The sequence below is a fragment of the Athene noctua genome, chromosome 17 (genome assembly GCF_965140245.1).
Source record: "Athene noctua chromosome 17, bAthNoc1.hap1.1, whole genome shotgun sequence".
Lineage (NCBI taxonomy): Eukaryota > Metazoa > Chordata > Aves > Strigiformes > Strigidae > Athene > Athene noctua.
Window position 1 is genome coordinate 13,760,449 of NC_134053.1, and position 25,040 is coordinate 13,785,488.

Sequence of the window (25,040 nt, forward strand, 5' to 3'; positions counted from 1 at the left end):
TGATAACATTAAGTGCACTACTGAGAAGTGTAAGTGATGGCGGGAGACGGCAGCAAACACTCTAAAGGATATCCAAGGGATGCTCAGCTTTGGGACCAGGTCTCTGGAGTAGCGAATTGTCACTGTGCTCACATAAATTAATCAAGAAAATTAATTAAGCAAGTTGCTGTGCTGAATTCAGGCAGGATACGCAATCGATTTGATCAAACCGCAGGAACTGTTCTGCAGACACTTATCAGGTCCACGTGCGTTTTCCTTGTCAGTCACTAAGGCAGAACCAGAGTTTTGCTGTCTCTGGCTTTCACGTCCAAAAAAGACAATTCCACTTGCTTTCTTTCACAGGTCTAAGCCAGGGCAACAAACAAACTTCCCAAATACTCGAAGTTGCATTTGAAAGCAGTGAAATAAAGAGATGAGTACACAAAAATGGACAACTCCTGATTTTCAGGCCAGGAAACTTCCAGCTCAGGCAGAGCAGAAGCAGCCAGTTTTGATCCCTGAATTTGTGTGAGACCTGTGGGACTTCTCATGATTGCACCCCAAGGGGGAAACCCAGCAGAGATCCCTCCCTGACATCAGTCAGCAGCTATTACTGATGTGAGCAATGCTGGAATATGTAAAAGACCATAAAAAAGGAACTACTGCTAAAATGTACAGCCCCCAGCCATTTTTTTCTATCTATCTATCTATCTATCTATCTATCTATCTATCTATCTATCTATATCTATATCTATATATATATATATCTCCCAAACTAGCAGACACTTTCATCTTTTCTTTTTCACTAGACAGATTGAGAGCAGCAACCCCATATGTCCTAAGGGAGTTGAGAGAAGAAATATTATAATTTGAGATGCACTTGGATAAAAGAGAAAAATCAACTGGAGATTCACATTTCAGCCTTTGCATCCAGTCTGGCAGGAGCGAGGAGGACGGGGGTCATTAAACAGCAAAAAGCTGCTCAGTTGCTGATTCACATTTCTCTCATGCTGAGGGCAGAGCAGGGGCATGGCATTAAAGTCCAAATTGTCCATCACCCGCAGGAGAGGTCCCATGCGGGATTATAGCAGCAACCCAGCACCGGCACTGCCTGACCTGCCAACCTTAACGAATCTGTTACGGAGTCGCAGAGCAGCAGCAGCCCTTTCCTATGGGATTAAATGCCCGGAGAATGGTCTGCTCTCCTGGAGAAGAGGCAATCATCTCCCTCAGCCCTCTGCACTCCCAGGAATGGAGGTCTCAGGGGCCAAGTGAATAAATTTCAATACTGAGGCTTGATATGCTGAAAAAGCAAAACCTTATTTTTTTCTTTTTTCCCCCAAAACTCTACTTATAAAGGAAAGATTTCCCAAGTGCTGAAGCCACATGAAGAGGTTCTTCATCTCCCTGTAATACAAACCATCCATCTGCATGGAGTGGATTCCTTGAGGGTTGTTTATTTTCTCTCACTTCTTTTGCCTTCTTTCACATCAGCTGCCCGGTCCCTTCCCCCAGCTCTTATGCAAAGTCTGGGATGGGAAACAGGAGATGGATGAATCCCTGAGAGCAAAGCCGTTATCTCCTAATTTGTAGTTGGAGGGGAGCAGAGCAGCACCTGCGCTTCTCAGTTTGGGCCAGTTCTTGGAGATGACCCTCACGTTTCCCCTTGTAATGACACCACTGTCCATCATCTCTGTAAGCTGCAAGCCCCCCTGGCAGAAACAGGCTAAGTACTCACACTAGACTCCTCCAAGGCAGCTGAAGACGAGGAAATGAGAGAAGGAATGCACTAAACTAGACCTGGATTTGAACTCTTAAGTCTCCCTCTTGCTGAGCATAACTTTTCACTTTGAATTTGACTGATCCAGTAGCTATAATCTACAGAGAAAGAGCGCATACGTGAGGATGTATCCATCCCTCTGGACGTTCTGGGAACTCCAATCTGGTGCTGCCCGAAGTTTCTTCTGAGCCTCAATTGGTTTAGCATTCACCAAGTGAGCTATTCAAGGAATGTGCAAGGATCAGTCCCCAGAAGAACAGATTGAGAAGGGGGAGGCCGCACAGCAACACAGGATTTTCCCCAGCTTTTTAAAGCAGATTTCTTTTCCCTGCTTTCCAGTCAACCTCCCCTATGTGACCTGAGAAGTTTCCCTAATAAAAATATAGATGTAACCTTATCTAAAGTGAGTGCAGCAAATGTACTATGGATAATGCGTAATTAATAACAGAAAAATAATGTTTCCCTTGTTATTAAATCAAGGCCTCCCCTGACCTCTCACCCTCATATAAGTGCCTTTAGTTTTATGACAGCAATGGATGAAGTTATTGTGTGTCCGTATGTGCACGCACATCCTAGCTGGCAAGGGGCTCACCTAACTATTGCTGGAGTTAGTTTAGAGATTTTCCTTTTTTTTTTTTTTTTTTTTAAGGTTAAAAAAAGAAAGGCCTCCAGTAGTTTATATGATGCTTGGCCGGCAAATGAACTCAATCAGTGTATGAAACTAATCTGGTTCCACTGAGGAAAGATTCTGCCTCTTGCTCTCAGCGTAACAATATCTATTTACACACACGCACGCGTGCATGGATTGCTTTTGGGCTCCCTAATGCATTTCCAGGCTTAGATGGATGCTCGAGGAATGTGTCAATATTTTTATATATTTGCAGCATGCAAAGAGAAAACAAAGAGCAGTCAAATTCCCTGGAAGGGCTCAGCATTTTTTTGGTTGTTAACGCAGTAAAATCTTCACTGCTTACAAGGCGGCGTTTCTTCCCTGGCTGCTTTTCTTGTTTTAATACTTGCAGACGCTCAGCCCCCAGCCATCACTGCTGACAAAAACATATTTATACAGTGGGAGAAATGAACTAGGGAAAATTAACAAGTTTGGACCTGAAAGCACATCAAGACTTTAAAGAAATTAATAAATACGAGGCCAGCCTGGTTTTCTCTGCCGTTCCCCCCTTCCCCAACACGCTGATTGTCAGTAATGCTATCTAACTCCAGAGGTCATCGGGCTTGTCTGATGTATGGGCTTCCCTTCTGATTCATTACGTTTGATGCACGGCTCTTCCAGGAGTCAACTCAGCAAAACCCTTGGGTTAATGGAAGCCACACCAGCTCCTAATCCAGTAGCTTTGAATTCTTCTGTTTGTGTTGGATAGGCGCTGTGCAAAAGCCCGGTCTCCCAGGGTCAGAGAAGTTCTTCTGATCAGCAGCAGCAGTGATGTGAACCTCAGGTCACACATTTTCCACTGGTCCTTCAGATTTACCAGCCAGCAGCAACGGTGCTGCCTCGTCCTGCCAAAGCCCTGCCATGCACTCCAGGGACCCGTCACTCCCCAGGGACTCTGGCAAGGAGAGAGGGAAGGGGCAGGACCACATCCCTGTCATCACATTAAGCCATTTGGATGCAAGCCCCCTCCTATTCCTATGCTTAATTCGTTAGCTAATTTCAAGGCTCAGCCCAGAGCTGTGCCTCTCCCTGAAACGTTTTTCTCTTTGTCATTCCCTGAAGTGCTAAAAGAAGAGGAAATACTGGATTTCTTCAAAACTTTCAGCCCAACACTTTCCTCAAGGAGGTGGAAAACTCTTTGCCTTAAACACACAGATGTGAGCCAGCCCCTGGGTCTCAGTATTTATCCATTCAGTCCCTGTGGTTTGAACATATAAATCTGTGTAGAGAGAAATGTGTCATTTAAACAGCAGCCATGCACGCAAGCGCTCCAAGGTAAATGCTCCCATAAAAGCAGATATTTCCTCCGTCCTCCTTGCTCACACATCTACCTGCCACGCTTCTCCAGGTCTGCCTGCAGGAGGGTCAACACAGGCCCCAAAGTCAGGAAAGTGGGAGGGCACGCTGCACTCCCTCCTCTTCCAGATTCATCGCTCACTTCAGTTTAATCATTCAATCGAGCTAAATCCTGCCACGTTCCTCGGTCGGAGTATCATGCACCAGACTATAAATACCATGCCCTGCATTTCCCTGGTGCCCTCCCTCCCCTCAAAATGGGAGTAGCGGGTGTATCACTTTCTAGCTGGGCTCCATCAAAGGCATTCCCAGCCCTGATACCTGCTCCCGGGAAGGGGGAGAGGGGACATTCATCTTTTGACTGATAAGTGCATTTGTGGGGCATCCCATTTGAAGGGGAGCTTTCCCCAAAGGGTGAGGATGCAGGTGGCATGTGGTATATGTGCAGGGGAGGGGTGGGGAGCTGAAGTTTTCCTCCTTTGCACTGTATTCCCAGGAGAACACAGCTATTTTAAGAGGATAAGGGCTACTGGAGGGGAGCCTTCAAACCCAGGGAGTGCAGGCAGCAGCCCATTTTATTGGGGCTGAATAGTCCTGCTGCCCACCAGCAGCAAACTGGCTTTGCACTGGTCAGGATGAGATCTGACTCAGGGAGGTTAAACTGGGATCAAGAGTCGGGGTATCTTTCCCCAAACAGCATAACATAGATGATGGAAACCAGTTAACCCCATCACCTTCCCCACTGCTCGCTGCTCTGTTTAATCCCTCTTCCACTGTCTGCAGGATGCACAGACACACGCGGCCCTCCCACCAAACCCTACCATTTATTTACTGTTTAATAACTCTTCTGTGCCCACACAGTACAGGGACATGAATAGCTGCAGTTGCTCCGAAGAAGGCGCTTTCTGTCATCCAAGTTGCCATCAGGTCTCATAAATCTTAAAAATATTTAATGAAGCACCAAAACAAACCCTGCACACACACAACAAGCTGCTTTCCAAGCACACAAATACTTTCAAGTTCAACAAAATATTTCATTTCAGTAAGGGCAAGCTCTTTCACTTGGTTTTGGATCCTCTTATTCAACAATTTCTCTATGGATTCCCCCTTGAAATGAGCTAAAATGAAATAAAAATTAGCTTTATCAGTCCGTGAACTTCTAAATAAGGTATTTTGCAAAGAAGCTGCCTATCCCATTGGGCTTTGTTGGTGGTTTTTCTTTGTTTTGTTTTGTTTTGTTTTGTTTTGTTTTAATTACACGAAGTTTTGCCATCAGCAGTGACATTTTGTGAGGAAAAAAATGGTTCCATCAACATAACATTTTCTGATGAAAACCAAATTCTGTTGCATTTTCTTTCTCTGCAGAGATCAGTCCCTGGGACTGAGTATCCCTCCACCAAAAAAAACCTAAAAACCCCCTTCTGAGAACTATGCACAAACGCAGCCAACTCCATTTTAGAAACAGATCTGCTCTGTTTACTGATAAATATTTATTCAGATATTTATCAAGAAAACATGAAAGGCAAATCCAGCATATGTATTTCTAGTATCACTTGCTGGAGAATATCACTAAATACACTCGGGCACAGCTATCAGATGGCGGCTTCAATATCACTCCCAAATTTGCTTGTGCAAATCAGCTTTTTTTCTCCCCTTAAAATCAAAGGTGAAAGTCTGATTTACTCTGGAGGCCATGGCATTTCTGTTGGCTGAATGCTGCAGCTCTGCTCAGCTGCTCTGCAAAGCATTAGGTTGTTATGACTCAGAAAAAGCAAAATAATGAATTCACATCCCCACGGGGAAAACCCAGCATGGGGGTGACTGGCAGTACCTCCTCCTGGGGCAGGGGACCTCTACCAGGACGTCCATATGGGACTTGTAGCCACTTCCATTTACAAAAACGTCCTGTTGAAGCTTTTTTTCTGACTCTAGGTGAGCTTCTTATCTCTGATTTATGCCAGCTAGAGAGAGACGTGGGTTGGTCTTTGTGACATTGTACAGCACTTCTTCATTTGGTAATATTACGAGCAGCTACTGGAAAATAATAGGTCTAAATAGATCTCTGCTGCAGCTTATTCTATCAGATGAAGCTGTAGTTTCATATGGATGGAGGGAATCTGCTACAGCGGCAGAGCTCAAAAAAGTATAAAAAAAATAATAAAAACAAATAATAAAAGCATAGAAGGAAGAAATGCTTATGAACTCACTGCAGAAATGTTTTTAAGCAATGAAGTCCTGACAATTGTAAATCTCAAGCCTGCAAAGTCTTATCCCGTACTTAAATTTAACTTCACTTGCCCTGAAGTAGAAAATAGCTCCTGGTCTGAGTTCTGCCTCTGGTTTGAAGGCTCATAGCTGAAGCCTGCCAATTCTGAATTGTCTGAATAGGCAGAAAATTACGGATTTTAGCTAGGGTACTTTGTTGCCAAACACCAAACCAGAATTTTCTCTTTACTGTAGATTAGTATTTATCTGTCTGTACAATACATTAAACAGTAGATTAATAGAGCTAGAAGAAACAAAGCCACCACTCCCCAAAATCATGGGAATAAGCAAGCATTCCGGTCAAGAAATACACATATTTTTGCAAGAAAGGGTTTTTTGTTTGTTTCTTTGCAACCAGCTATGAAATTCTGCAAAACCTAAGGAAATGCCCCCAAATGAGAGTGAAAATGATTGCTTCAGGGTTTATTCAGTACTTTGGTGGATATGGAAAAAGAAAGAAGAAGATAAATTATGAGGTGGCACCTGAAAACCTGCTCAGCTCTCAGCGCAGAGGAATGTAAACATGTTGTTTTGCTTACTTTCATCATCGATTTCAGGAAGCCAGGAAGGCTGCTCAGAAAATGGTTCCCCAGCCTCAGCTACAATGCAGTTCCAATAATAGACAGCGTAGGCAGATGCTTAATCATCTTCAAATCATGTTTCGCTATGCCAGATCTAAAGCTCTTGGCCCGTGGTAGGACACAGTTAAGCTCCTGTTTAGCTGAAGAGTTGCAACAGGGCTTGAACGCAGTTGTCCCACCACCCAGGCAGTCGGGCCCTTGATGCGTCGGGAATATGGGCAATTTGGGGCTGTGATTGACAGGCAGCTTGGAAACTTCGCATAGGAGAGGGGCTGTTAAATTATAGACACCTTGTGGGTCTTGGGAACTATTTTTCCTACTTCTTGGCTAATTTCTGAGCCTTAACATTTGCACCTACACCCAGTGCTCTATGCTATGTTCCCATCTCCAACATAGCATCCTTCCACTCCAAGGTGCAATAGGGGGGATGCCTCTCTGGGGGAAACCATGGCATCCTCAGAGATTCTTTCATGTTCCCAGTAAGATTTACAGCCTCATGCTCGCCATCAACCTCCTAATTCTTGCTGGAGCTGAGAGAAAAGCTTGCTTTTTGAAACCCACTCCATCTGGTGGGGCATGAATCCATTCTGTGGCCTGGGAGGAACGGCTGTAAGATGTCTACACATTCAGCTGGGCCATCCATGACAGCGCCCAGCTGCACTCCCACGTGAAAAGCTTTTGCTCATCTATTTATTGCAACCGCCTGCCAGTGCCACGACACACAGACTAATAAATACCACTGCAAAGAGCTGCTGCGGCTCACACGGCTGGTGGAAATGGCACGAGAGGGCGAGGGAGGCAGGAAGGGTTAAATAAGCCGTGTGTCGTGTTATTGCGACTGGAGTTTGGCCAAGCTGTGAGGGCTGATACTGCTCCGTTGGGATGTGTGCCATGGAATCCTTCCTGATTGGGAACGCTTGCGGCCTTGGTCTTGCATCTCACCCAAAAGGCACCGCAACAGCCCAGCAACCCCAGTTCAAGGCAGTAACAGGGTGTTAAAAGGGATGGCCACCAGTATCTCCTCTGGCACATCCCGCCGCGCCGCCTTGGGCAGAGCCGTGCTGCCCAGGCAGATCAAGGGGCCAGCACACATCCCGGCTGACCAGCCCTTGGCAAAGGCTGCCGCCAGCACTGGATCTGGCTAAGCCTTGCCAGCAGCTTCTCTGCAGGGATTCACCACAGAAGACAACCCTGGGAATGCCTTCACCACAGCAAGGGGACACTGCCTGCTCCCTCACCATCGGCCATGTGCCACAACTGCAGTCTTTCACACTAAATTGTCCCCTGTGGCTCTTTTTCTCTCCATCTCCCACAGATATATCAGAGCTAACTTTCATCCAGCTACTCCTGACCTGGTAACAGTGAGGACAAGGCAGTGCTGAACACCAGGCTGTGATGTGGGGATGCCACCAGTGGACACAAGCTGGTGTGGACATCATGGTCTGGTTCATGTACCATGACTCTGATTACAGCCACCAGCCGGGCTCCTCCCTAGGCCAGCTCCAAGAGGGATGCCAGCATGTGGACAAGATGCACAAATCCAATAAAATTAACACCCCTCTCCCTCCTACCCTCACTGCTTACTTTGGGAAACAGGATACGCAAGGATTTTTCTGCTCAAGGCTACCCAGGATTATTTGAAGCATGCTTTCAAACAGGCTGAGCATTGCTAGTACAGAATCTGTGCAATTGCTCCGTTTCTTTAGCTGGGGGGTCAGGATCAGTCCATGCCAGAAAGTCCCATCAGCAACAGGGTTTGAAGTCTGTTTGATTGAACTAAGCACAATCCTTAACAAAGGCTTTTTCTTCAAGTTCAAGGCTGGCACATTCCTGCTTGGTTTCAAATACGTTTGGGATGCTTCTCTGAAAGCATCCTGGACCAAACCAAAGTGAGCAGCAGCATCGGAGCTCACACAGCTTGGGGGTTTGTTAACCTGTCCAGGGGCCCAAACAGATCTACTGCCGAGTCCTGCTAATTGCACACATGCATACATGGGGCCAGTGACGGTTTGCTTAAATCTCTGTGAAAGATGTTTAAACTAACAGGTTTTACCTTGTATTTGTCATAGGCTGGGAATACCCCCGTGGCCAGTTAATGCACAGCAGCTGAGCCCCGGTAACTTGATCGTGTGTCTGAACCCAGTTCAGAGACTGTCATACAAGAATTAAAACGCTGCAATAAGCCTCATGCACAGGGAAAAGCAGAGGAAGCCTGTGTGTGCTGCGGGGGCAAGAGCCTAGCAGCCCTGCTGCAGGCCAAGCCCATCACTCCCACCTAGCCCTGGCATCTGAGATCCAACTCTGCAGCCGTACTCGGGAGGCCAGGCTTCCCTGATGCTGTTTTTGGGGAAGATGTAGCTTTTTCTAACTTCATGGGGTTACTCCTGGATTACACTGGCATGGGCAAGGAGACCTGGCCTCTGCACTGGCCACCTCCATCTCTGCAGGAGCACAGGGCTCTACACAGCTCTTAGCATCGCTAAGCCAGAGCTGAGTAGGTAAACCACAGCTTCTCCCTCCAATCCCCAACCAGACTAACTTAGTTCCGTATTTTCAACAGGAAGGATTTGTTCCAGTATTCAGAACAGTGCCAAGCATTTCAAAAAGGTGAAAAATATGTGCAAAAAACCACTCATAAATACCTCTGCTCAACTCAGGGCAAGCCAAGCAGACAGAAGCGTGACATTCGTGTAGCAAAATATTCTGGGAAACAATTAATGCGGGATCTGGATCAAGAAAAATACGCTCACTAAGCCATTCAAGTCGCAAGACCAGATGGCAGGCTGCTTTCCCCACTGATGGCACTTGTCCATCGCACTGTCACAAGTCCCGCGCCGCTCCAAGCTCACCTGAATGGGTGCCAGCGTCTGGCAGGGAGCAGTGTGACCGGGGAGAAGCCAGCTCTGCTAGAGCCATCGCCCGGCGGTCATGGAGCTGGCTATCTCTTTTTCAGCTGTGCAACCAGTCGGGTAAAGAGTGTCAAAAATAATGACCTGGCCTGGGTTGAAGGAGGAAGGTTCAAGAGTTCAGCCTGGAAGTGGAGAGCCAGGGCTTCTGTGGGGAGAGGATAACCACGAGCAAGGGGAAGGGCAGGGGAAAAATCCTCTTGCTTGCAGGAAGCGCTGGTCAGGGTTGTTGGCAGAAAGGTCTGCCCAGGTGTTGCTAAGCTGTAATTCACGGGGCCTGGATTCGGGGGCAAGGATACAACCTGGCTCCCAAGTCAGCTGCCATTAGACAGTGGGAGCTTTGTCTCAGGAAGGAGTGAAGAAAAAGGCGATATTTCTTGCTGGGCTGCTCCAGGCAGCCCTCAAAATAGCCCCACAGGTTCAAAGGGACTTGCAGCCCCTGCCCTGCAGCACTACCAGCATGAGGGAAAAAAGCAGTGTTACTTCTGAGAAGGACAGATTAAACAACCACGATAACCTCCCTGGTTGAAAAAGCCAGCACTTACCTCTCAGTGTGGCTCTGACTCTTCATCTATCTTTGGAGAAGAGACACAGATAACCTCTCCCTGCCACAAATAAATAATTCCATCAGTCTGGAGAACCCAAGTGCAGCCTTAAATCCCCCTTCTTGGCATGAGAGAATTTTCCTGCCCTGCATAATGCCTGGAGCATGCAGACCATGCGATCCTGCAGATGCCACTGCTTTGGCTGCCTGGATGCAACTACCGCATCACAGCCCCCAAACGCAGCCCTGGGTGCTGCACAATGGCCCCAGGTGACACACTGGAAATTATTCCAGCTCCAAAAACTTGTTTGGTGTCAATGGGGTTTGTGAATTTGTGGGGTCACTGTCTGTGGAGAAGTGGGAACACTGACACCTCCTGCACAGATGCTCAGTATCATCTCAATGCTGGATGAGTCTCAGAGCCATAGCAGGTGTCCCTCATCTCAGAGGTTTACTTTTTTGGATGCTGCGCACCTGCAACGCTATCGCCACCCTCATCCCTTTGATCTGGAGAGGATATTTTAAACGTACACAGAAGAACTTGCAAGCCCCTCCAGCAGGGATGGGAAGGGCACCTCTGCTCTCACTGGCAAGATGCTGAGTAGGGCAAGACAGTCAAAATAACCACTGCCATTCTCTCCCCTCCTCTCTCCAGCTTCATTGTTAATATTTGAGATTTCTACAAAATTATTCATCGAAACTTTGCCTTCTACAAGAGGCTCTAATAGCATTAGCTGGCCCCATTGCTCACTCCAAACCATTCGCCTCCCTCTTGGAAAGAAGTTCACCTGCTTCATTCTGTGTTTCTTCTCTTTCAGTGGACTTCCCAAGCAGGGACAAAGTTTGAGCTGCTTTTTCAGGGAACGTGGTAAAAACAGGAGTCACTGGTGAGATTTAGCGGAAACAAGGGTTTTGCCTCTTTGAAACAAGTTGAAACCAACCCCTCTTGGCCTCTACCCTCTCCAGACAGCTTCTCTGTGATGCAGCCATTGGAGGCAAGCACAGACTGAGCAAAGGCTCCTCTTGCAAGCACCCCGGCTCCCATCGAACCCAGCACCTTCCCCGCGGTGCAAGCGCTCGGCAGCGAGCGCTTCCAGCATCAACAAGACATTACATGCAATGAGGACGAGGTGTTTGATGAATCATTTACAGAGAGGGGGATTTTTTTTTAATAAAAAAAAAATAAAATTTACATCCTGCTGCAACACCTACAAGACAAACAAACAGGCCAAACCATCGGCTCGCTCAGCTTGCCGTGTGATCGTACGCTACACAGCTCTTAAAAATACTGCTTAAGCAGTGAGAACCCCTTTAATTTTGTGCCCCGCTAAGATATTGGCTGTAATAAATTAGCAGGTGTCTTTAAGAAACACCATCTCCCAAAGTTAATATGGGTGATGTTTTATTTTTGGCCCTTCCTGAAGAGTTGTGGTTAAAACCAATAAAAGGCAATAATAGCAACATGGGTATTTTGCTAGTTTAATGTAAAATGAGTTGCTGTCACTAGCACATATTTCTATCATATATGAAAAGAATAAGACCGGAAAATGATAGGTAAAAGTCCCAAAATAAGCTTTGGTATGGGCCAGCTGTTCATACCAGCCCATCACATGGGAGCTGCAGACAAGACAAATTATTGCAGTTGTGGAGCAGCAATGACCTCAGTTCTGATTCCACTGGGATGACCGAGGAGCACAGCGCCAGCAGAGAGGAAAAGGCACCAAAATCCAGTGTTGCCCATCTAAGTCTAACTCACTATGCTTAACTTTATGTAGAAAAAGGTACTGGAGGTAGGGAATCAACACTGCACCTTGTGGTATTCATCTTTTAGGCTCTTCTGCCAGTTCTTATCAGCTGGAAAACCACTTGAAGAAGCAGCACTGGTGAAGGTGGAATAAAGACTGGTTTGTGCTGTGCTCTTCATTCTAAGGTGATGTTCACATCACCACTGAGAAAATCATTAAGGAATTAAAAAAAAACCCAAACAAAACCCAAACCACTAGAAACTCTTGAGCTTCTTTCTCAGTTGGTCAACATTTCTACAGTGGGGCACATCTGTTCCCATGTTCCTGGAAAAGGGCTGGGGAGGGCAGTAATTAGGATATCCCACTTAGCATGAAGATAAAAACCCGACTGAGATGCTGAAAGCCATGAAAAGTTGTTTCCTCCACCACAGACTGTGCTGACCAGCCCATCCCCACCAAGATGCTCCCACCCCCCATTGCCTTAAAAAACTTTCCAAGTTCCAGCCAGCTTTCCAGATTTATGACGTGTTTCACTTTTTGAACACCCTTGGATCAGACTGGGGTGATGAAAGCCTGATAGGTCTGTAGATAGCTTTTTGTGCAGAGAGAGTATATAAAAGATATTGCCCCCCCAATATACACACATGCATTCCTCTTCCCTCCCTCCCTCCCTTGAATGAGTTTTTTCTGAAAGCTTCAGCCAAGTCCGTCCATGCCAAGAACCTTCCCACACTCCAGCCTCTGCTTTACTCAAAATTAATTCAGAGACACTGTTCGAGGGACCACAGCCTTTGCTGAGTCTTAATAAGACCGCAAGGAATAGGAAAGAAAAAAAAAAAAAAAAAAAAGGAGGGGAAAAAAAAAAAGAAAAATTGCAGCAGTTCTTGTAACTAAATCTGTTGGAGTTGTAAGTGTGGTAAATGCGTGTTCCTGCACTATTTGGACGCCTCTGCTTTGCCTTTAGCAGCTGCTGTAATAAACTTCCCAGAAAGTACTGGATTCACAGAAGTGTTACTAGAAACCCGAACAGAAACCTAATGAAAATGATGTATCAATGCAGCAAACCAGGGAGATAAGCTCTGCTAAAATAAAGAGAGATTTAAACTTTACTTGAGAGAGAAAATAAAAATGCCCTCTGCGTTTCAGGGGGGAGGAAGAAAAGAGGGGGGCTGAGATCTAATTACAAGTGTCTTGAAATTCCTTGTGCATAAAGTTTCCTTAAAGAGCTGCCAAAAAAGCAAACTCTCGGAGATGGCGTTTGAGGTGCAGCTCTCAGCTCAGCTGAAGCGCACGCGGCTTTGCCCTGCGATGACAAAACATTTAATTATGACTAGCCCAATGTCTTCCACATTTGGAAACTGGATTCTTGACACACATAATATACCCCATGCTGACACGACTATTTGGCAAAAGCTGAGCCTGTGATCTCACATTAATTGCTACACAAATATACTTATTGTGGGCATGGGTTTTATATGGCTGAAGCATCCATTTGCACATGTTCACAATAAAAACACTTCCCCCCCCTCAAATAACGATTAACATTTTTTTCGAGAGGGTTTTTTTTTTTTTTTTTTGAGATGCAATTTTAATGGCATGAGAACTGTCTGTCGGCTTCCATTACCCCTTTGTTCTCTTCGTCTCTCACTTTATATGTATTTTTATAAGCCTTTTAAAACCAAGTCTCCCTGTTCTTAATTCTTCTCTCTCTTTACTTTTGTTTTTATTGTAGGGCATCAATAGAAACAGAAAGATTTCACTGGATTAAAGACGCGGCTGTCACTTGAAAGCAAGACCACTGATAGAGATCTTATAAGATATCTCCGTTTTTCTTCCATCTAAGGCCTTTTGCAGGGAGACGGGAGGACAGTGACACATTTTTCCTTAAACTGGCAGCTGGAGGCACGAGAAATCCATCAGCAGGCATGACACACCTCGCCCTTTAGTCCACCAAACCCAGCTGAATGCACGGAGCATCAGCCCCAGCACTGGCTGAGACTGCTCCTTGGTGACATCATAGGCCTCTGAGGTCACAGGTCCTGGGATCTCATGTGCAGGAACATGCAGCAGACAGATGTCAGGGGCTGGAGAGGGGGTGGTGTTTGGTTTCCTGTGTGGTGTCTCACCGTGGAGAGACCTGGGCTCTTCACTTGAAGACGTTATAGAGGGAAGCCAGGCTTTACCCTTGGATCATAAACCTGACAGCAACCCCTTGCCAAGCAGAATAGTACCAAACCACCAAAATTCACCCTGCTCCAGCTTCTCCACAGCACATGGTAGCTGGGCTGTGAGCTACTAATTCTGGCTCTGCTACTAATTTGCCCAGTGACCATGAGCATCCTACTGAGTCCTCATGAACCTTTCCAGAGGCAAAAGCAACAGCTAAACAAAGCCATAAAGCCCCTTGAGGCTGGGGAAAATCCTAACATGCAGCAGGCTTGGAGATCCAGAGCTGAAAAAGCTATTCAAGGCTCAGAGCTATTATTTCCATCGCCCTGCTCAGAGCAGGAATGCTCCAACAGCCCTTGCAGAACCCCAAAGGGGCTGCTAGCAGGTGGAGGTCCCCACCATGCCCCTGCTTCCTCAAAAAAGTTTTGCTGCACAGCAATGGCTGGAAATTTTTTTTTGCTTTCTCAGTACAAAGAAACTGTTTATTTAGAAAGATCAAGGAACCAAAAACATAGGCAAATCGCTCTTCTCCTGGTAAGGCAGCAAAGCATGCCCGGCCTCGCTCTCATGTTTGCACAGCACTGCCGTGCATGCAGCGAGCTGGACGCAGTCTCCCTCCCTGCAGACACTTTCATAGTTATCCCAGTGCCTGTCCAACAGCCATCAGCTCCTTCAAACAATGACCAATTTGTTCCCTGGGGTGGCATTTCCTTATGATTCATCCCTCTTTGCCGCAGGCGCAAGGGCTGGGATGCTAACGCCAAAAGGATATGCTCACGTGCTGGCCTGAGCACAGCGAGAGTTTCCACGACCATCAGAGGTTTTTTTTACTCCCCTCCCAAGTGATGCCCAGACCCATGTGGGTGCCAGGGCAGTTCTTCCACAAGCTGGATCTGCTTCTCAAGGGAGAACTCGCTGTTACAACCCTCAGATTTTGCAGATAGTTACTGCTGTAATGGCCTCTCAGAGTGGAAATTGCATAAAACAGCAGTTAGGGGTGAAAAAAATAAAAAAAGATTTCACTTCATCAAGGCAGAAGCATCTCCCTTGAACAACAGGATGTCTTCTGTAAACATGAGGCTATCACAGCTGTTGGAGATATAAAGCGCTGCATTGAAACATTTCATTTTATCATTGCTGAAACAGAGTGAGAAAGCTGAAGGGATTGGCTTAGCCCTTCCTCTCCCTTCACACTGCCAAAAGCCCACCGAGAAGGGTGAAGCCTTTTTACTTTAATGGAAGTTCATTTTCCAAAGGGTAAGTATGCCTCTAAAAAGGTTGCAGGCACTTCCCCCCCCACACATATATGGGGCTGCCAAGTCATAATTTTAACAACAAATCTTTTTATTTGCCTTTTTTTTTTTTGTTTTAAATCCCAAGCACTTGGGATTTATGCAGTGTATGGGAAGCAGCTTTCATGACGGGAGCGAGTTTTCACACGCGATGTTTGTGTGGTTTAAGCCTTTCTCTCCGAAGGAGCGGTCCAGCAACTGGCATGCAAGCAAAGAGAGCAAGATGAAGTACTTTCGGTCCCGATTATTCAATATCTAATCATGTTTGGCTGTCGGAGGTTGGCCACATCGCACAGATCCAGCCACCCGCGCAGCTCTGATAGCATCTGCAGCCTGGAACCTCACACTTCATCTGCAGCATTCACGGCTTGTTGGTACAGTGCAAGGATTTAGAACAATAAATTATATTTTAGAAGTGACTTATCACGGAGACGCATTCATCTCCATGAGCTGGACTGAAACCAGCTCCACTGGCTGGAAGTTCAAGTGAGGGCAGGCACATTAACTGGTTTTTTTTTCTGACCATACAATTTTGGGGTTGCAAAGCCAGACATTAAGCTGGCTGAAAGTCTAGTCCTGCAAAGCATTCTGAGTTGGCAAAGTTTTGCTACTGATTTATGTAGCGCAACAGCTCAGGGCCTGGGATGCATCCATAACATTCGTTCCATCTGTCGTCAATGCAGATTCTGTTCTCCACTGCTCGTGTTGGCAGGGTTTGATCCGAGGTCTGCCGCTCTTGGTGGGGGGAGGAAAGGGGACGAGAGAAGAGGAAGCAAAAGTCTCCCATTGGTGCCAATGGCTTCACAGGAGGCCTCAAGTTCTTCAGATGCCTCTAAGCATTGTTGCCAGACTGATAATCTTTGGCAGCCCATTTAGGGGAGGACAGGAATGAGCTGTCACACTGATTTTCAATACGATTTCAGAATCGATGTTCACCAATGGTCTCATTTCAGGCCCACACATGCCTGCACTAATAAAGGATAAAGGTCCATAAAGCCATCTAGTCCTCTTGGTCTCCTATCCTTGTACCTTCCAGGCAAATCTCTCTATGATCAATCCACAGAAAACACTGACTCGTTTCAGAGCAGTTAAAAACCCCGCCAATCTGTGAGTTATCTTCCAAGAATATGAGTGATTCAGTCCAAGAAGCAAAGGGAGCATTTATCTTGGGCACAACAAAAATGTCCAATCTGCCCTGGAGATCTCTGGCATGCCTGGGGCTCACTGAAGCTCCATCCGCAAAGCAAGTGCCGAGCACCGTGCTGGGATTCACACCAAGCGTAAGAGGTCTCTTCTGCAGATAAAGATAGCTGAACCATGAGCCAGGCTGCAAGCCAAGATGCTCTTCCCTCCTCTTCTCCCCCCCGCCCAGATTTGGGAAGGCTGGGGATGGTCCCCCCCCATGCATAACCCGTATCCGAGGCTGTGTTCAGGGTGGGGCGATCCTCCCTGCTGAAATGCTGATGATGCGATTCACCTCTGAATATTACCTTCTGGTTCCTTGCTGTTCCAACGCCTCCGACATCTACAAAAAGCTGGAATTTCCTGCCAGCTCAGTGGTGCAATTTCAAATGCTTTTTGGTTTTCGACTGCACTCTTTAATCTCAAGCCAGCTGGGCCCGTGCGTTAGCGTGAAGGCTGAAAGCTTCAGAGCTTTGGGCAGTTGTTTTCCAAAGATCTCACCTGTGGGTGGAATGGTTTGCTGCAGCTCTGCATTAAATTAAAAAGAAACGCACACGCTAAAACCATGTGTCTGAGCTGCCATGTCCCCATTGCAGTGTGGAGGGAAGCTGCAGGCCAACTCCGTGGTCTGATTTCCCTTCCAGAGAGGGAGAAATGCAGATTTAGTTCCTGTGCCAAGAAGGGCAAGGAGCAGTTTGGAATAGAGAGCTGCAGGGGCTGGCAGGCACGGCATGGCATGGTGCCATGAAGGTCCTCCCCAGTCCCTCCATCGGGGAAGGATGGAAACTGAATTAACCTGCCTCACACAGGCATGCGGAGGATACCTGAAAAGAGAATACACACTCTCTCAACATTCATCCCGTGGGACAAATGAACTTTTTTTCCCCTATTTCCCGTGAGAGCTGTGAAAAAATATCCCATCATAAACTTGACTCTGCTATTTGTAGCCCTTGGCATCATGGGAAGTTTGCTGAGAGGAGGCCAGGGACACTCTCTGTGGCAGAACGAGCAGCCCTCAGTCTGTATGAAGGCTCCAGCAAGATGTTCCACAGCTCCAGACTATGGGGACCAGATCATCAGCTGATGCAAGATAACATCATTGCTGAGAAGTTAATAAATTAGTAGCAGTTCACATCAACTGAGGATCTGCTCAAGGAGCATAGAGGACTACAATCAACATATGCACCTGCTAGAGCCACAACAGAAGTATTTGAGAATTAATCTTATGATGATAAGCCAAAAAAGGTGTGTGGCAGAGAGGGAGGTATGAAGAAGTGCTCACTCTACCATTTAAGAAAAAAATCTGTTTATACAAAATGATCTGACAAGAGCTACAGCAAAATGGATGAGGAGCTGAATACGTAAAAGGCAAAACCATCACTGAAAATAAATTCAATTATTTGGTTTTGCTTAGAGAAGCAACAAAGTTTCTGACATGTTTGTTATTTAGTCTGTCATTAGAGTTGAAAGATGTCTCAATAATTTTGAAGTTACATTTTTAACATCCACTCTCCTCCAAGCAGTTTGCATATTTTCCACTACGTTAGCTGATCAAGCCATTAGTTACAGTTACTTAAAAATAAATGAGCTCTGTATTTTCCTTCCTCCACACTCCCAGTTGTGGAGTTCAACAGCAGGGGAGGGGGGACAAGGAAGAAAAGTATTTCATTTGCAATGAAACAACCCGACAATAATGGTAAATGCTCAAGTTTGACTGTGGAAGGCAAGTACATCTAAGAAGAAAAAGCAGAAGCATCTCTCATCAAGCAAGGAACTGATAAGGTCCTAAACAGCAGCAAAACATAAAAAACGAAAACCATATTTGTAAAAGAAATTACAGTTAGGAGGTTGACAGCATCTGACTAAATCGAGCAAGAGCAGAGGCAGGGTGGAATTCTGTTGAGTGTGCTGATACGCATTTATTTGCCAAAATGAGTTTTAACTAGAGCTATTCTTTCTGCTCTTTAACCTAATCCTCCCTCCTCCCCATAAAAAATACCATCAAGTCAGTCAATTTTCATGCAAAGGTTTCTGCTTTGACCCTTTACAGAGAAGCAGGTAATATTCATTCTTCTATGCCCTCTTTCCCAAAATTCAGCCATAAAAAAAGCCCAAAGCAAAACCGACAGTTTATGTTTTGACTGCTGAAAAACAGAATCTGAAAGCAATTTTGCTTTGTTAATTAAGCTTAAAAAAATGCAGAAGATGAAGATATTTTCTTCCACGCAGAAAATAAAGGCAGCACATTTTCCCAACTATCTGTGAACTAGAGAAAAAAAAGAAACTAATGAACTTTTGGGACAGAGAAAAATCTGAGCATCTCAGGAAAAAAAAAAGCACATTGCAGTAATAGGTCACTGGGCAATTCTAAGTCAGTCCAGGCTTGAGTGCAGGATACAGATTTATCCAATATATTGACCGCTGAGTCATAAAAGGAGTCTTCACACCCAGCACAGAGCAAGTCTCCAACTGCTGCCACCTCCGTATGGCAACGTCCCACTGAGATCCAGTGAGCTCTGCTGTGCTGCTCTGATCCGTAGCTTTATCAGAGAAATAAATAAAAAAAATCCCCTTGCTGCAATATATAACCTTGGCTTTCCAACGTCCTTATATAATAATCTACAGGTTTTGGCAATAGAGCAAATCATTGTTGCACCTCATACTGCAGAATAAGTCACCTCGCTCCAGGTGATGTTCCCAGCTCACACTGTACCACCAGTGACTGCAGAGCACCACCAGCTCACCTGTCCTGTCACAGCAGCAGGGCTTCCAGAGTTCACAATCAACGGGAAACCACAAGCTCCTCCATCAACAAGTCATTTCCCTATTGGATTTAATAAACAACTACCAAAGAAAGTAAAATGAACAAAAAAATCCAATCATAGTTCCTAAAAAAATCCAACCCTGCAGACCAATGGTGGTCCAGACTGTGGCTTGGAAGACACTGCATTACAGGTTTCTCCCTGACTTTGGAGCATGTGCTGCTGCCACATGTCGTTCAACAGCTGGGGCTTTCCAACCTGTTGTTTGCCAGTGGAAGATGACGTGACTTCCAGTATGAGTCTGGAGGACCAGATCCGTACAGTGCTACGCTGCAGACAATTTTAAAAATGATTAAGGGTGCTTACAGATCTTTTAGAAAGGCCCTCACTTGTAGGGGGAGCTCTTGCCCTTTTTGAGAGTATTCCCCCTCCTAAAGTCTGTTCTGCTTGAGTGCATTCTGGCTCTGTCATTTGATTTGAGAGCAAACAACACCCAGGTTTCTGCAGGTCTTCTAACCTAGTGAGATGGGGAAGACTCCCAACATCCACACATCAGACACTCTTCTTTCAGCTACATCCCAGTACAGTCAAACTTAGTCACCGAGCTTTCAGGATGCTAAAGACACACTTTCAACCTCTGGAAACAGTAGGCAGTCCAAAGTGCTATGCTGGGTCCTGACTAGTTGTCCCAGTTCCAAAGGGACAGTTTTGGGGGTCAGCCTGGCCTAGGCAGTATACATGAATCCCACGCATGCGTCCTTCATCTTAACCACACCCTTGATGCTGGGGTGTGAGAATGCTCAATCCCCTCCAGCTACAGGGGAATTCCCAAGCAGATGGTTAAACTGGATTTCCAGCTTCGCTGTAGTAGCAGAATGGGGGTAACTCATCAGGGCGGAGGTACGGAGCTGGCTCACACTGCCCAGTGCTTTGTGCTCTGAGCAAGTCACAGGTCTATCGGTCACCAGAGTTTCATTAGCTGCAGATGAGGTCATCCCTTGGCATCTGCAGAGCACCTTGAGACCTTCATGCAAGTCTGGTAATTATGCAGAAATACTATATAAATAATGAAACATGTTATGGAAATGCAATGCGTTTTGGCTGGGGGAGTCATAGGCACCTTCTAGGAACTGGAGATCTGAACTTCACTAAAATCCCTGGGGAAGTGGTTACCTAATTCTCTCAGAACTTCTGAAGGTGCCAGCCACATTAGTACCAGACTGTCACTCCTGTGCTTTTGGAGTTCAGTGGCTCCTACGAGGCAGGAGCAGGAGGCAGCAAGCTGAATGATACGGGCTTAAAACAAAGGACTGTAGGTCAATAAAGTTCAACAAAATAAAGTCACTCATTTTCTGCTGTCACTCAGAGGCTGCTGCAGTGTTGACTCTGAAGGGTGGGAGAAAGGAAGAGGAACAGAACGTACATGAACAGAGAGAATGAGACATCCAGGGGAGATGGCAGCAGCGGACACAGCCCAGTCCTTGCTGACAGGTGTGAAATGAAGGTCAGGCATTTGAGAATATTTCCTGGACTAGTGGTGCCAGCCAGGGGAAGAAGATCTAGGACCTCTTGTCCTCTTGTCCTAGTCGTGAAAATCCTGAAAACAAACCCACACCATCAACAACTCTGTTTCAGCTCAGAGCTTTCTGCTGGAGCGCAGTAACCCATTTGTGCATGCCTTTCCTCCCTAGGCTGGTTCCATTTTCACAGCCTTATTAACTTCATGTAGTAAGTAAGACCCAGGACAGAGAATCAGAAGACCTGTGCTGCTACTGATTATGCCAGTGGCCTTGATATGCAGGCCTGGACCCAACTTTTCCTTCCTCTTCCCCCTTCCATCCTTAAATCCATAACACAAGATTAGATTTATCCCCTTGAGACCACAGGGGTGGCTGGGAAGAAGGGAAAGTGAAATACTTCTGCTTACTTCATCCTTCATTTCAGCAGCAGCTCCATTCCCATGGCTCTGTTCCTACACCTCAAGGCAACAACCCCTGTTACCGTTTCAGGAGCACCCATCACTGGAACCAGCCATGCTTTTCCAACTCTCCACTACTTTTTTGTAGGAACATGTGGAAAGACTATGGAAATATGTTCTCTTGAGCCCCCAGGGCTTTTTGACTCTATTCTCAGCACTAAATCCTGGCTCAGAAAGCTTTTCTCACAATATTTTCCATGTTCAGTGTGTAGAAGGGTAGAAATATGTAGTACAGAGAGCAGTGATGTCTACAAGAATCCTCAAGGCTGTTTGGTTGAAAGGCTGGGGGGCTTCCTGGCTCCCCGCAGACTGATTTGACCAGGCCCATCTAGTGTAAACATCAAAACAAACCTTACAGCTCAAGCTGAGTTAAGACATTTGTGTCTTCTAAGAACAGTTCAACTCCCAAATCACTGGGGCTGTCTGCATTGCAGGGGGATTAAACACTCACACAGAGCTCTGAACCTCAGGACTGCCACTTATTGTTTTAGTCCTGCTCTGAACCCACGAACAAGGACAGATCTTTGCAATCCAGCACCAGACCTCGGCCCAAGATCTTAAGCTGAGGTCAATGTGCTATATTGATTCATATCAGCAGAGCTTCACAGATTTATTCTAGCTGAGAATCTGGCCACTTATGACTTAAATAGTTTTCTGACATGTATCCAACAGGAAATCCTAAATCAAGAACACTCTACATTTTGAGAAGATTCCACTCCCTTGGATCCAAACCCAACTAAAAGTTTTGCAACTTTTTCCATTTTAGGAATAAGAGGCTTTCTTCTCATATCTTCCTCTCCTCCCAAACAAATAATCAAGTACACAGGAGCCCAAAATATTTTCCCCCTCTGTTCACTTTACTCAGCGAGTTGACACTGAAGCCAGCATGTTTAAATCTGGCCAGCTGTGTTCTGACCAGCTGACATTGGAGGCCACAGCTGGGACAGCCAAATAGGCAATATTCCAGCTGCAAACAAATGAGGCAACACCTTCGGAGAAGGGATCGAACTCAGGGAAATGGCCATGGTTCAATACAGAGCTTCCCTGCTGCTTTTCCAGTGACAGCTGCTGGTGAGGACCAGATTCTCAGCAGGAGTAAACTAGTCACGCTGCTTTGACTTCACCGAGTCTGTGCCATTTTACACCAACCAAGAACATGGCACAATCTGGTTCATGTTTGGGCTTTGCTCTGCTGTCTCCCTGCTATCATACTTCATCTAGAAAGAGCTGCGTTACGGGAGAGAGAGAAGGAATAACAACCAAAATTTGTCTGGTCCAGAAACTGTTTCCTGGAACTTAAGTTTTTTTTTTTTTTTTTTTTCCTGAAAGGAGATAAAGTTGTTCATTGTTTGTCTTGGCTGCCTATAAACTCATGCTGCTGAGAGCAGCCTTTGATCACAGGGCTATTGGGAGGCTGACCCTTGACAGCCAATCCACTCCCTGCTCCTTCAGTCTCACCAGCCCAGGTCTGACTTCCTTTTTCATAAAAAGCCATAAAAAAAAATTATACATACATTATCCAACAGCCCTTGCAGCAGTTTAGGGATCCTGATCAAACTATCTTACAGACAACTTCAGTACTGGGCTATTCCCTTCCACAAATGTTTCTGTGATGGGAATGGGGAAGGAGGGAGTTTGTGATCTCAGATGTCCTGCCATGAGCGGCAGAAACTCCATCCGAGACAGTCGTGCGACGAACATTAATCAGGGTGTATCTAATAAATGTGCTCTTTATAAGGGACAAATCATAGCCCTGTCAAATGCTTCCAGAAGTCTAAGTTTATTTCACATCGTCTTTTCCCACTGAAAAGTTTTTGGACATTTGTGTAGGATTTGTGTATTCCTGTGATCTGGCCAGAGCTCTCAGTTCTAGCTGGTTTGCTGCACATCCAGAACATTTTTACAGCATGTGTTGCCTAACCACAGAGGCTACAGGCATAAAGCACATTCTCTTCTGACACCTAGCAGGGAGATTTTCTACGTAAGTCAATCCATGTAATGTGACTCATTGCTCCCATGCTTCATGGAAGTAGCAGGCTTAGTTTATTCTAGCATACCCCAGCAAGGACAACTGTATTCACAAAGCACTGGATTTACAAAGCTTGTGTAAATGATATGAGGTGCGAGCGTGATCAGGGTGATGCTTCCCAGCAATTCCCCACAGAAGATGACAGTTCAAGCCCTGTCTTTCTCCTCAGCACAATAACATGCAAAAACAGTCTAGCTGACTTGTGAGACACAAGGTAGTAAGCAGAGATTTTTAAGAAATAAGAGGCATACATCTCTTTAATATCTTTTTATCTACCAACATGAACAAGTGAGCTTTGAAAGCTGGGGTGACAGAATCACCACTAGCTGGATTTATTAGCCACACCCTTCATCAGGGGATTCAGATCATCTGATATATATCAGATGATATCCAGAGGACTAAAATAATATCCTTATCATCTCCTAGTTCTGATCTGTGAATCACGCTTTAATGTTCTTTGCTCTTGAATTCCTACATCACGTTTCAGCTGTTAACATCTCCAGTCCAAAATCAACGCCACCAACATGTGCAGCAGCACAACTGCATTGGCTTAAAAAAACCCCATTCCACTGGTGCAGAAATACATGACTGTCAAGCTACCATTTAGACTAGAGTCAGGAATGAGACATGTTAATCTTGTGCTCAGTTTTATCTGATATATTAGCTATGAAAATGATCAGACAAGCCAAATGTTCAGACTAACATCTTACTGTTGTGTCTGGCCACATAGTTTAAAGTCAAGTTCCAGTTAGTTGTGGTCTGAACAGATGCAACAGTCAAAAACTAGCTAATTATTCCCAATACACAAATAACAATACCAAGGCAGAGAAGGGAAATATGTGACTGGTCTATAGTTCCTCAGAAAACTTGCAGCAAGACCAGGAAGAGAATCTAGCGCTTCCATAAACTAGTTCAGCTCTAGCCACGACATTTTCCCCTTCCACTCCAAATCACCTACAAAACTTGCAAATGCATACTTACATCTCTCATTTTGGTTAAGATGAAGCTATTATTGAGGAGTGTGGGAGAGCATGGTTAAAAACCACGAGCCGCTTTCATCTCTCCTCCTGTTTGAGCATCCCAGCTATAGAGACACATCAACTGGGACTCGCATGTTCACAAACCCAGTTCCAGTGATCACTGCCATATATTTTTCCCACATACACCAAAAATCTTCCTAGCTGTTCTAAGAAAACTGTAAAAGCCACAAAACCTGCAACATAGCAGAGCTCAAAAAGTATTACCAGTGTCCTAAAGTGGATGTGTGTTACATAAAAATGCCCAGAATGAAAAAATACAAATGTAGATCAACTCCTTCCCAGTTCTGCTTTCCCCACAAACCCAATATTTTTTTCTCTAACTATTCTAGGCTATTTACCCAAACCCCACTGTTTCAGAAGACAGACATTGGACAAGCATATTGCATGAATCATTTGGATGTCACAGCCCCGTTGCTGCCTTTTGGAAATCAAAATTAAAGCTTGTAATCCTGAATATCTTGACACTTTTTAAGGTTGGTTCCCGTAAAGAGAGAGACACACCCAAAATCCGACAAAATAAAGACACATGAAGGGTCTGGCTGTGGGGACACTGTGTCTACGATTCTCATAAACACATGTTTTTCTTGTTAGTCTTACCAGCATATGTAACGACATAGGAAAAAACCCTAAATAACGCTCCACAAAGTTACTCCAGGATGATGTTGCCATGACAAAGCACTCTTGTGCCACTCCACTCATTTGCAATGTCATTAACAAAGTCCCCCCAGATGACCACGAGGTCAGATGTATAACAAACTGAGCTCTGACCCTCCGGTTCCCTTTGGTACATACACAGAGCCAGAGGGGACGGCAGGAAAACAG